Source organism: Delphinapterus leucas, chromosome 21, assembly GCF_059928025.1.
Source record: "Delphinapterus leucas isolate spDelLeu-1000000601 "Yukka" chromosome 21, BTC_Dleu_Yukka2, whole genome shotgun sequence".
Classification (NCBI taxonomy): domain Eukaryota; kingdom Metazoa; phylum Chordata; class Mammalia; order Artiodactyla; family Monodontidae; genus Delphinapterus; species Delphinapterus leucas.
This window is the reverse complement of record NC_143149.1, coordinates 17686761-17701496: the sequence shown is the minus strand read 5'-3', so window position 1 is coordinate 17701496 and position 14736 is coordinate 17686761. Positions and strand designations below refer to the sequence as shown.

Here is a 14736-nt window from a genome sequence, read left to right as displayed (position 1 = left end):
AAAAAAATAGTAGGACTATACCATTTATATGTTCATATAGATAGTGTTTCCAACCAGCCTGTAATAGTGTCACATTGACATTATTGATTCTGTGTAGTAGTATATAGAACCATAGATAAAAATGACTACTTAGATTCTAGAACTTTGGAAGACTGAGGATTAGACAAGTTACTAAACAAAACACTGAACCTTTAAATTTAAGGAAATAGTTTATGATTAAGTCTTTGATTCTTATACTTGCTGTTGCGTGTTTTTATCATGTGCCTTACTGTTTCCTGTCATTATTATAATGATTAATGCTGTTACCTCCGAATTTCATCCTAAAAAATGTTACTTTTATGTATTACATATATTTTTTTAATTAGGTACTTCTAAAGCAAAGTTTAAAGGATTATTATCTGCTTGAAAGTGCAAGAAGCAAAAACTTCAGAGGGCGGAAGCAGGTCTGAGATCAGAACTTGTGTAAATGAAGGAAAAGGTGAAATGCTAATTATAATTTTTTCTTTAACTGAATTTTTGAATATAAGATGCATCTTCTTACTAATTACTAATGTTACGTGTTATCATGCATCTTCTTACTAATTACTAACGTTACGTGTTATCATGTTGAGCTTTTGACTTGATTTACTGAACTCTGCACTTTTTCATTCCCTTCGGATTCTTCCAGTGACTATATAAGAATGTATTTTAATTTTTTAAAAAATTTATTAGAAATTTGTCTCATTTCAAAATAATGTATGACTCCCGGAATCTAGATCATTTAAAAATGAACAGCAACATATTTTTGGTTTTAGACTGAACTTATTATCAGAAAATGAATATTCCTTGAGATTTATCTTAGGGCCCTTAGAATTGTTAATAGATCTCCAGGCTTTTAATTTCATTGAAGTAATTTTGAAACACAAATAGAAATTAAGCTACTATACAATATGATGGTTTACACTGTACTTTTAACTTTTAAAATTGCTTAATTAACATATATTGTTTGAATCATATAAAGTCTTTTTTAAAGTTTTTGTTCATTTACCAAAGTCAACAGAATGTCTGATATTATTTTATGTATACAGTAACTTAAAATGTAAATTTTTTTCTCAAAAAAACTCATACATTAATGGTAGAAACAGTGGTAGTTTTTGTAGCAGTAGTCACTGTTATTGTCATTATTGTTTTAAACATGGTGCAGCTCCTGATAGCAGATGGTACATGTTAATAACAGTAAAAATAATATCTTGAGGCTCTGTAACTTATCACATATTGTTATTGTGTGTCTGTGGTGTCAAAATGAGTATTATAAAAGATTAATATAAAATGGTTTAGCAGACTGAAGTATATATTAGGTAGAAGTTAATATTTGTTTCTTGCGAAAGGACCACATGTTAAAGTAATGCCAAACAGCCAGTAATCATGAATACTTTAAATAGAATTTGTTATTTCAAAACGTCTTAAAGGAGAAAAGATAAACTTTCTATTGAAAAACAGCAAAATTAGATTTTCTCCTGGAGAAAATAACTTGATAGGATTTAATGGAAATCTGTTCAATTAAAAAAATGTAGTTTATAAAAAGTTACTATGCAAAAATAGAACAATGAATTTAAATTATACTGTATGGGGAAGATAGGTTCATTTATCTTCTAAGATGTACTAAATATAAACTGCACACACTCCAACTGTTATCTTGCTTTTATATATGAAAATAGGAAATACTGACTTTGTTTTTGTTATTAAACGTGAAATTGATAGTTCTGCATCAGCCTATTTATAAAAGTAATGTTATTCCCAAGAATATGTTGTTAGCATTGACAATGCATTTTTAGACTTTTTACATTCTTTATCTGATATTATTTATTACATTGACATAGAAATATGTGATTCATCAGTTTTAGGATTTCATATAGTATAATTTCACCTGCTTTGCAGGTTGATTCAGTTGATTAACTAAATGAAAATATCTACCTTCTCATTTAACGTGCCCCAGCTCTATTTTACCTTACACTGAATGTTCTCAATATTATTTGCTATCTAAAAGAATGGAAAAAATGCAACTTACTTTTATCTTTAATTATGAACTAAATTATCCTGCATATATGGAAAAATTGCTATTTAGAACAGTCCTATAAATAGATATTAAAAACTGAATTAGCTCATTAAGATTCTTTATAATTCTGCCATTCTCCCAAGGAATACTACATAGTAACCTTTATTCTTTATTGCTTATCAGAGTGAGTGGATACTCATCTGCTTATAAGACTGCAGCATAATATTAAAATGCAAATAAATAAAATATTCTGATCAATTAAAATGGAAAAGAGTAGTAAATTATGGTGATTCTCCACATATTATCACTCTTGAACTTTATCATCTATAAAATGGGAGGTAAAAATATCTCACTGGACTGTTGTTTACATCAATTTTAAAAATTTTAAGTGCTTTGAAAATAGTAATGTACTAAATACATGTATGCTATTCTCAGTATTTCCTTCTACAAACTATTCCTTGGAAAGATGAAGCTATACATGAAATTTTAGTATCATACTCTTTACAGAAGACTTTATGATGAAAGGTTTATGGTAATTCTCAGAATCATTTCTTATTATGAATTTCATTTAAGTTCCAGTTGATTGTTCTTATGTAAAGTGACCTGTCTTACATTCTTATGTTATCTTAAAATAAATATACTTGCTCTTGAATCAAGAAATTTAGTACTTTGCTTTTCTGTATATCTGTGGACTAACGTCTTTCTGAAAAATGTCACGTATAAACTTTGACAATCTTTGTTGATTACCAAACCTCCATTGATTTTATGCCCTCTGCTATAGCAATACATGCCAAGAAATTAATCTCATCAACACTTCTGTAAGTAAATACATCATAGAGCCATAAAGCCTCTCAAAGTGTATAATAGGAATTCATACATTATATTGATAAAATATTATCATTGGTATTGGAAAACTTTCAGAAAGTTTACATGTGAATGGAATATCAATTTTCCTTTACAGACTAACTGTTTAAATGGTTTAAAATCATTAAACCAACACTGCAGCAGCCCGTTTCACTAATGTTGGTATTTTGTAGGTATCATCTTACTAAGACAACTCCTAGAAATTTACCAATTTTCAAAATACATTTCAGTAGTCCCCCCTTATCCATGGCTTCACTTCCCGTGGTTTCAGTTACTCGTGGTCAACCTGGGTCCAAAAATATTAAATGGAAAATTCCAGAAATAAAAAATCCATAAGTTTTAACTTGCTCACCATTCTGAGTAACATGATGAAATCCCACTATGTCCTTCCTGGGTTGTGAATCGTCCCTTTGCCCAGTGTATCCCATCCTTTAGTCACTTAGTAGCCGTCTTGGTTATCAGATGGATGTCATGGTATCACAGTGTTTACATTCAGGTGACCCTTATTTTACTTAATAATGGACCCAACGTGCAAGAGTAGTGATGCTAGTAATTTGGATATATTAAAGAGAAGCTGTAAAGTGCTTCCTTTAAGTGAGAAGGTAAAAGTTTCCAACTTGGGCTTCCCTGGTGACTCAGTGGTTGAGAGTCCGCCTGCCAATGCAGGGGACGCGGGTTCGTGCCCCAGTCCGGGAGGATCCCACACGCCGCGGAGCGGCTAGGCCCGTGAGCCATGGCCGCTGGGCCTGCGCGTCCGGAGCCTGTGCTCCGCAACGGGAGAGGCCACAGCAGTGAGAGGCCGGCGTACCGCAAAAAAAAAAAAAGTTTTCAACTTAATAAGGAAAAGAAAACTATGCTGAGGTTGCTAATACCTATGGTAGGAACGAATCTTCTATTTCTGAAATTGTGAAGAAAGAAAAAGAAATTCATGTTAGTTATACTGTCACACCTCAAACTGCAAAAGTTACAGCCACAGACTGTAGTAAATGCTCCGTTAAGATGGAAAAGACATTTAATTTATACAAGAAAATATTTTGAGAGAGAGAGACCACATTCACATAACTATTATTACAGTATGTTGTTACAAGTGTTCTATTTTATTATTAGTTACTGTACCTAATTTGTAAATTAGTCTGTATCATAGGTATGTATATATATATATAGGAAGAAAATTTTTTTTCTCTGAATTTACCTTTTTATTGTCTCCTGTGCTTGTTTTGCGTATTCAGCAGCTTTTAATTCTGTCTCTGATTATTTAATTTCAGTTTCTTTGAAGTTTTCTTCTCCCTTCATTGCCTCATTCCATTTTTCTGTTTGTGTTTTAGGTGTCTCATATTAGAGGTTTTTCTCAAATATCTGGTAATCTTTTGTTATATGTTCATATTTTAAAACAAACTACAAGCTCTGTGTGCATGGAGTGAGCTTTTGGCCAATGGATTCCACTCATTGCTCTTCTGGCTGGGCCATTTCATATGAGGGGCTTTGACTGTCAGTATTGCTAGGTCTTTTTCTCTTTGGTCAGATTTCTCCTGCCTGTTAGTCCACAGCCTAGCTGCTGTTTTGTTCAGAGGCCCTTTGAAGATGGAGCCATAGATATATTTAATAAAGGGGGCCATAAGCTCATATATTTAATGAGCTGTTATTGAGCTGTTTGAGTATTTTTACCATGTCTTTGTTTACTTTTTCAAGAAAAGCACATTTTTAAAACTTAGGACCTCAGTCTGGGAAAAGTGGGACTAAATCATGAAGGTCATGTGCTGGATGGATTTATTCACCAAATCCAGAGTTTGGTTACTTCTTCTTGAGGCAGATAGAGATAGTTTTAAGAAAAATACATGTATAATGGTGATTTTGAACTTATGGAACTACCACATGTTTAAGCTTGGGTGGTAGAGATGAGGAAGAGATTAATTGATAAAGGAACGTCAGTGAATATCAGTTATTGGATTTTAAAGTTAAAGATAGCAGACATACTCTCCTACAAGACATATTTTGGTGACATTTACCAAAGAGACCAAGAACTGAACTTGATTATTAGCCTAATTAAGTATGGCATTTTCTATCGCATATTTTCAGGGATGAAGCAAGTAGCTTGAAGGTAAGCAGATTTGTCCTCTAGCAGATTTTAAACTGTGATAAAATGAGAATTTAGGACAGAAGGAAAGACAACTAATAAAGATATTTGTGATCTGTGGTATTTAATGCTTTATTCCTTGTAAGCTCTAGGTGCTATAAGAGTTAAAAGTTCAAGCTGAAAAATCTACAAAAACCACTCTGAAAATCTATACTTTTTTATTTCACTGCTCTTTGGTGCTAAGAGGTTCTCAAGAAGGTGAGTATCTTATGTACCATTTGTGCTGTAATATTTAATTACAGTGAGTGTACAGAAGATTAGCTGTCTCAAAGATTCTTTTGAAATCAGATTGCACATCAAAACTGCATTGTGCCCTGCTAAGTAAGCAAATTTAAGAAAGAGGAGAAGGTGATGTCAAGACTTACTGCCAAATGAACAAATAAAGGAATAGGATTTGCTTGGTGTTCAGCCTATTAAAGCATAGCCAAATGTCAGCCTTCATTTGTCAACTTAAATATATTTTTCTAAAATTTACAAAGATTCAGTCTATGGAAAGTATCCTTTAGCTAGTATTTGAACTTGAGAAATAAATTAAGCAACACAAAAATGATGAATAGATTATACTAATAACTCAATTTCTCATAGTGATTACTTACCACATGAATTGTACATTAATAATTCAGATACAGATACCTGTTGTCCTTTTTGTTATTTTTCTGATTATAATGTTAATACATGTGTTTTTGCTCCCTAATACTTGAGGTTTTAGAAACTTAGAGGTTAACTTCTCCTCCACAATAGCTAGACACCCCCCACCCCTGCACAAACACAATATACACTGAAGCATTTCAGGTTTCCAGGGATTTCTCCCTTCAAAGAAAAGAGTAAAAATGAAATTTTTAAAATCCAAGAGCTGAGCCCCAAATAACCAGGTAGACTAAGGTAGCTTGGAGCCTGAATTGGACTTGCTGGAAATAATCAGGAGCATAGGTGAGGACCTCAGGCCAGAGCAACAAAGTTCACAGGTGCTTGAAACTAGAATGATAGGGAGCCTGCAGGCTTTGTGCAGGGATAGGATTTCCCTGAGGTCAGAATTCTGTACTGACCATATCTGTGTATATTCAGCCTTGAAACAGCAACGAGGTGGAGAACCTGAATCTGAGACCCCTTCCTCTAAGCTAAAATCCTGAAGGAGGTCCTGAAGTGTCCTGAGACACGTATGTACACAAAGAGAGATGCTTGATTACAATCAAGCTTGACCTCTTAAACAAAGACTACCAAATCCAGATAAGGCCTGCCACTATTAGTGAGAATCAACTAATAAATTTAGACCCCAAAGAATGCAGTTGTTGGAACCGAAGACAGAATGCGTAAGAGCTATGTATGAAACAAACTATGAAATTACAACGAGTTTTTTTTAAAACTATAGGAATTACACAGATACACTTATGAGGTAGAATTTCTAAGAAAATTTAATTGCTGAAATCAAAACCTCAATCAAGAGTTTTGAGTCCAGTCGTGACTAACTGGTATTGTTCCATCATAAACTACAACATTGCACAACAGACACTTCAAGGCTTTTGTCCTTGAGAGAAAGGACACTCATGTGGTGACTTCTACATTCACTCTGGCTTGCTGCCTGGAAGCACTTTCAGCAGAGGGAAGTGAAGCCCAAACAGAAAATAGAAGATGGAAGAAATGAGATGAGAAAACAGCCACTTAAGGTCACACGGGGCTGGGAGACATTGGAGTTCAAATCAGCCAGAGTGTAAAGGCCTCACTGAACAACCCAAGAATTAAAGACATGCCTTAGGAGTAAGACCACTCTAGAGTAAGGGTGACTCTGGACCCTAATAAAACCTAAAATTAATCCTCAATTGGAACAAGCGGATCTACCAGTATAGTGACTACCTGCCAAAACAAAATTCAGTACTCTTTAAAGGAAAACAACAAAAATCCTATTTCTGATAACGTAATATCCACAGCAACCACTATAAAGCAGACAAGTTTTATATATGCTAAGCAAGAAAATGTGACCCTTAACCAGGGGAAAAAGCAACCCACGGAAACAAATGTTTGACTTAGTAGATACAAACTTTAAAAGCTCTTATAAATACATTGAGAAGTTTAAAGGAAAAGATGGACATAATGAGAGAAGAAATGGAAATTATATACAGAAAAATTAAAGTACAAAAAATAACCAAATGGAAATTCCAGGATTGGAAAATATATTAAAATAAAAATTCATTGTATGGACTTAATAGAAGATTGGAGACAGAGTAAGAAAGGATCAGTAAACTTGAAGGCAGATAAATACAGATTATCCAAACTGATGCACAAAGAGGGAAAGTTACTGGGGGGGCGGTGGAGACAAAACAGAAAACGGTAGTGCATCAGTGACCACACAAAGCAGTCAACCATAAGTGTAATTACAGATCCTGAAGGAGAAGGAGAAGGAGAAGGGTGGGCTGGGGAGCAGAAAAATAAAGAGATAATGGCCAAAATTTTTCCAAATTTGAAGAAATACATAAACTATAGTTTCAAGAAGTCCAGCAAACCCTAATAAAGAAACCTACACCTGGTCATATCCTAGCCAAATTGCTGAAAAGCCAAAAAAAATTTTTTTAATCTTGAAAGGATCCAGAGACAAAAGATACATTATACACAGGGTTAGTGATAAGAATAACTGCTGGCTTCTCATCAGTAACAATGGAGAGCAAAAGATAGTGGTGTAACATCTTTAAAGTATGGAAAGAAAAAAAGGAAATGCAACCTAGAATACGATATTCAGCAAAATAGCCCTTTAAAAATAACAGTGAAATAAAGACAACTTTAGATAAGTATCAGACAGCCTGAAACCAGCAGACCTGTACTATAAGAAAAGTTAAAAGAAATTCTTCAGGCTCTTGGGAAATGAAACCAGCCAGAAATTTTGATCTGTTCAAAATAATGAAGTTTGCCATAAATGGTAAATTTCTAGCAAATATAAAATTTTTTATCTTAAACATATAAAAAAGTAATCAACTGGTTAAAGCAAAAAGAGCAATGTAGTGTGGAGTTTATCATTAAAATGTTCAATAATATCATAAAGCACAGAAAGGGGTAAGTGGAAGTATCCTGTTCTAAGAGTCTTACAGTATAGTGCAATGATATAATATTCATTCAGTCAATGCGTATTTTAACCCATGGAAACATAGATGAATTAAAATGCAATAATAAAAAGATACTGACTAACCCAAAGTAAGGCAGTAAAGGGGGAAACAAAGAAAACTAGGATGATAAATTTAAAAATAGCAAAATGATTGTATAAATTCAACCAATTATTACATTAAATGTAAGTTCACTAAATATTCCAATTAATAGCTCAATTATTTTATGAAGATCATTTGCTACCTAGAAAAGATGTACTTTAGATATAAAGACATGGATAGGCTACAGGTAAAGTGATAGATAAAAGAATACAATGTAAACACTAACAATAAGAAACTGCAGTGGTTATATTAATATCAGACAAAACACATGTGAAGGCAACGAGAATTACCAGTTGTATTAGTTGGGATCTGGTCAGAAGACAAAGTAACACATGATTTAAACAGGGAAGTGTAATATAAAGAATTATTAGAATAATGGAGAATTGACTAGTATATAATATATAAATTTTATGTATTTGAATATGATCTTATTTGCCATTTCCTCCATTGCTTTTAAGCTTAGAAATTTTAAGCTCCCAATTTGATAAATATTCTGTCATATATTTTTATGGCTTATATTTTCTTTGTATTTAACTAAAAAAAAAAATCCACTTGGGATTAATTTTGTTACATGGTTTTAAAAAAATGAGGCCCCAACTCTAGATTTCCCTGCCAATTTATCCAGCACTATTTACAGAATAATTCTTCCTTTTTGCCATCTAATAGAATGCAAATTATTTTTAAGTATTTTTACATACCTGAATCTGTGTTAAGAGTCTGGCTATGCTTGTAACCACATTGTTTTAATTATTTACAATGTTTTCATAGTTCCTAAAACTAGTCTATCTCCCCCTCTCAACAGCCACACACAGATTTCTCTTCTCTTCAAAAAATTTCTTAACTGTTCTTACTTGTTTATCCTTTCACATTAACTTTAGAACATATATAAACATATATAGATATGTTTAGAATCATATCTCCTCCAAATAGTGTTTTTATTGGGGTCACTTTGAAATGATAAATTTGGAAAGAACTGACACCTGTATTAGGGTTCTCCACAGAAACAGAACCAATAGGATGTAGATATACAGAGAAACAGATTTATTATTATAAGGAATTGGCTCACAAGATTATGGAGCCTGACAAGTCCCAAGATCTGCAGGGTGAGTCAGCAAGCTGGAAATCCAAGAGAGCCAATGGTATGGTTCCAACCTGCACTTGAAGTCCCGAGAACCAAGAGAGCCGTTGGTTTACTTCCAGCCTGAAGGCTGGCAGGCTCGAGAGCCAGTGTTTCAGTTCAAAGGTTGTCAGGCAGCGGGAATTCTTTCTTACTTGGGGGAGAGTTAGTTAGCCCTTTTGTTTTATTCAGGTCTTCAACTGATCGGATGAGGCCCACCACCTTAGAGAGCTAATCTGTTTTATTCAGTCTATTGATTTCAATGTTAATCTCATCCAAAAACACCCTCACAGAAACACCCAGAATGTTTGACCAAATATCTGGGTACTCCATGACCCAGGCAAGATGACACCAAAAAAAAAAAAAAAAAAAATTAACCATTACAACATCTTTATAATATTTTCATCCCATCCAGGAACAGTTATTCCAATTATTTATTCTCAAGATCTATGGCTTTCACTATCTAGGTCATACACTTCATAAGGTCTTTTCTAGATCCTACATACTTACTATTGCTTTTAAGAGTAGGATTTTTTCCCATTAGATTCTCTATCCAATTACTGTTGGTATATAGAAAAGCAGTTTGATTTATTCAGCCATTAAACTGACCCCTAGTAGTTCTGACATTATTTTCTGTTGAGTCTCTTAGTTTTCTGTTGGCCAGTCATACTATATGCAGATGACGGTTACCGTCTTTGCCATTCCTGTATTATTGCTCTTATTTCTATTTCCTGTATTTTTGTGTTGATTATAGCTTTCAGAACAATGTAAAATACTAATAGCGATAGCAGGAATCCTTTGATTTCCTGTTTCAATAGGATTATATCTAATGTTTCAAGTTAAGCATAATATTTTCCTGTTGAGTTGAGACAAATACTTTATCTTGTTAAGAAACTATCCTTTATTTCCTGAATTTGAAAGAGTCTGGAAAAAGGAATGAGTGTTGAATCATCTCAAATGCCTTTTCAGCTTTGGCTGACGTGATTATACATTTTTCCAATTTGATCTCCACATGCAATATATCTGCTTTACAGGCTTCCTAGTTTTAAATTATCCCATGTTATTGTAATAAACTCTGATCATAGTAGACCATTCTTTTCATTTCCTGGTCTTAGACAAGTTGCCTTCCCTGTATCAGGTTCCTTATCTCTAAATTGGGGCTAAAAATTGTATCTGCCCCATGTTACAGGGATGAGATGAGATGAGATAATTCACATAAAGTAAATCTGTATAATTTGCAGTTACCATCTTGAAATTCTTAATAATGTTATCTTTGAATTTCTGTTTTGTAAATGAAGTCAGTGGGCCGATGGAGCTTGTGCAGGGGCTTGGAGCCTCTGCTCACACCCAGGCCTCCTCCTTCCCACTCCCAAGGATGGGTTCTTGGCTACCCGCTGCTTTGCCCAGCTTCACCCTCCCCACCCCTGCCCAGGGCTCTAGGTGTAGGAATGGGGAAGGGCACCCACACCGTCAGAGTCTTGGGGCAGAGTATAGTGGAGACCATCCTGCTCTGGACTGGCAGTGCTAGCCACGGTGCATCAGCTGGCAGCCAGCCAAAGGCCACAGGTTGGTGGAGATGAGCCTTTATCCCATATTCCTAATCCCAGTACTTAGAGCTTTCTAACTCCGAGGTTTTGATACCCTGGGGGTGGCTGATTCACTGTGGGTTGGGGTATCATGCCTATAGGAAGAAGAAATGTCTGCCTGAACTTCCCCAGGGTGCTCCCCCAGCTGAAGCACAGAGCATCAGTCCAGCAGCTGGTGTGAGCAAGTGTATGTGCATCCTGAGTCATGGGATGGGGACCCAGGACACCTGTGAGGGTCCACACTCACCTTGGAAGCAACCCCGTAGCAGAAGGAGCATGCCTTTGGCTTGCTTCATGCTGGATGGACCTTCTCTTCCTCCTCCCAGCCTTCCTGAGTCTGACTCAAGATGCCTCAGAAGCATTCTCAGAAGCTGTGCCATTAAATACGAATTACGTAATTTTGGCAATTTCACATAGAAGGTAAATGCTCTGATATTTGCACTTTAAACAGACATTGTACAATATAAAGATGAATGGTAAAAGTCATGCTAATAACTAAAGTTTTAGTTACTTAAAATGACATTAAATAGCAAATTAAAAACATCATGACATGTTGAAAGAGAGACTATGGAAGAAAGAAAAAGTTTTCTATTGTAATAACGTAGCACTTTTTCCTGCTTTGTTGAACAAAGAGCCCTGCATTTTCATTTTGCATGAGACTCCAAAAATTATGTAGCTGGTCCCTCCCTGGAATGTGGACATTTGGGCCAGTGTGCAGGGGTGTCTGTGGGTTTGGTGAGATACGGGATGGTAAGAAACACAGGAAGAAAAGAGTACCATTTTATGCTACTTGAAAGTGGATATTGATTTTCTCAAAACTATAATGGAGAAAATGGTTTTTGTGTTAGAGAAAACAGAAGAGAAAAGAATGCTAAGATGGTAAGTGTGCTGCTTATGATACCGGAGGTTTATGGCAACAGCGTAGCATTAAGGCCTAGGAGAACTTGATGTCTAGAGAGCAGTTTACGATGAACTGCCTGAACTGACCACCTGAGTATCAACAATACGACTTAGGGACTCTACTTAACAAAATTCCAAGTAGGTTCACTTTTTAAAAAAATGTACAAAGGTAAGCTATAACTCCAGCAGAATGTAAATTTATAAAGAATAAATCATAGCAAGATAGTATAACATGTTTAAATTTCACATGAGGCAGAAGGTATTTTGATAAAAACAGGGGTTTAAAGGACACACAGAACATACCCTAACTGTGGGTTTGCGCTGTGGGCTATGGGCAAATGACTGTAATAGATAACCTAACCAAAAGATAACCTAACCTTGGGACAAATTAAAGGAAGGAAATGAATGACAGCTGGGGAAAAAAAAAGTAAGAACTAGCAAATAAAGTCACCTTCTGCTTTAATGTACCCAATGCTGGAAAGAATACTGGTCACCTTAATAATAAGTAGACAAATCATCATCTTCAAACACAGAAGAAAAGGGCAAGGAACAATTCTTTAAAAGCCATAGCAATGGCTCCCACAACTGGTACTTCGGTAATTACTGTTGTCACACAGTGTCTTGCTAGAGAGGCATTTTCATTCAAGATGAATATGTGGTTGATTAGCACTTTTCAAAAAGCAGTTGTCTGAGGTTCTCTGTACTAGATATCCTGGTACTATTTTCCATTAAGGTGATTCATGAAATTTTTCAATGAGGTTCCTATGGTATTTTTAAAAATCGATTTGGTTTCACCCTTTCAACTAAATGAATGAGTCGGTGTATCATTCAGACAGATGTGGACTTGCTTAATTATAAAGTTAAATGATCTTTGCATAGAATTGAGAAGATGAGCAAACACTAAAAGCAGAATTCAAGATGACATAACTATATCAAAAAGGATATATTGGAAAATATGCATAAACAGGTGAAATGCATTTAGCCCATCCATTCAGCACAGCATGGTTAAGCAAGGGCTCTTGAGTCAGCCTTCCCGAGTTCAGATCCTGGCTCTGTCACTCCCTGCCTTTGTAGTTAAGCAAGGTTCTTACTACACTTTCCACACCTCAGCTTCTTTGTATATAAAATGGGGTAACAGAGCAGCTGAGTCTTAGGGTGGCTGTGAGAAGTAAAGGGGGAACTGCCTGTAGAGTACTGACTTTAGCAAACACACCATCAATGTTAGTTATTATTCCTAAAATAATACTCCTATTCATTTAGAATTTGCTTATTTGTAATCATGTTCATAAACTTGACCTTGAAGATGAACACAAAGGTAAAAATTCATGGACGATTGAAAAATATAAAGTGGTACTTATTATTAAAGTGGACTAAAAATAGTGAAAAGAAAATATCTTTTTAAAATCTCTTTTGGTAAATATGGCTAAGCACTTTAACCCTATCCTGTACATGGTTCCTACTTTAGTTGTTGTCACCATCTTCATCTATTAAATTTTCTTGGTTTCTGGGCACCTACTTAATTTAATGAATATTTTATGCCGTGCATGTGAAATATATAGTCCATGTACCTAGGACTGTTTCTGTCTACTAGTTTTTCTTGTTTCTAAAAACAGAAAAGAGGAATGCCTACAGCTAAAACAAAAAATTCTCTCTCTCTGTAAGCTCCTTCTGCTGATATTTCAGCATTCCAAATTATATATTCGCATAATTTGGATTTTCTGACTCTTGGTTTTCAAAAAAACAACAAGAAGTCAAAACTAAAATACATTGCTTTTTATAGCAGAAAATAGCTTCCATTGCTCAAAGCTAATTTAGAATAAAATCCAGACAACCCGAAAAACATATATATATATATATGTATGTATATGTATATATGTATGTATTTAAATTTGGCTGCAGATCCCTTGTCACTCATATTCCCACACAAACACCTTTTTAATTTTTTTTTTTTCGGTATGTGGGCCTTTCACTGCTGTGGCCTCTCCTGCTGCGGAGCACAGGCTCCGGACGCGCAGGCTCAGCGGCCATGGCTCACGGGCCCAGCCGCTCCGCGGCATGTGGGATCTTCCCGGACTGGGGCACGAACCCGTGTCCCCTGCATCAGCAGGCGTACTCTCAACCACTGCGCCACCAGGGAAGCCCCTTTTTAATTTTTTTAATGTAATATTTTCCTTTAAGAAGTGGGAATAAAGCTTTATTCTTGTTGAAAAGCCTTGCTCAATCCTGTGCTTAGCATAGTACCTGGGATCTGGTCAATACAAATCTGTTGAAAGAATAAGTGGGTGAATCTATGAATGAATGAATAAATAAACAAAGTAAGGCATATCAAGCCTGAAAAGCAAATACAGTCTTTGCCTATTACTTTACTCCTTCACATATTTCCTAAACTGTGTCTCTGCCTTCCAGTATTAAAATTAATAAATACAATCACTCACATACTTGAGAGCTTCCTAGTAAAACACACATCCCAACAACTAAAGTACTTCAGCCTCAATGAAATGAATTTGCCTTCTATGATAGTAAATGCTGACAGTCGCTAACATATAGTCCTCATATATATTATGCACTTAAAATGCTTAGTACAGTATATACATATGCTCTATACATATAGCTTCTCTTTATATGCTGGACACGAGGCTAAGCATTTCTTTTTTTTTTTTTTTTTTTTTTTTTCCCGGTACGCGGGCCTCTCACTGCTGTGGCCTCTCCCGTTGCGGAGCACAGGCTCCGGACGCGCAGGCTCAGCGGCCATGGCTCACGGGCCTAACCGCCCCGCGGCATGTGGGATCTTCCCGGACCGGGGCACGAACCCACGTGCCCTGCATCAGCAGGCGGACTCTCAACCACTGAGCCACCAGGGAAGCTCCCAGGACACTTTGAAAGTGAAAGAGGGCTCCTGCATAATTACA

The 14736-nt window shown here is 35.5% G+C and overlaps 1 protein-coding gene across 1 annotated transcript in view; it reads left to right on the top strand.

Moving 5' to 3' along the window:
- Positions 1–14458, top strand: part of MICU3 (mitochondrial calcium uptake 3) — a 107712-nt gene extending 93254 nt beyond the window's left edge. Inside the window, exon 15 of the mRNA XM_022571098.3 lies at positions 366–14458. The gene's annotated coding sequence lies outside the window, so the exon portion shown is untranslated. The remainder of the gene's footprint in view (positions 1–365) is intronic.
- Positions 14459–14736: the final 278 nt, after the last annotated feature.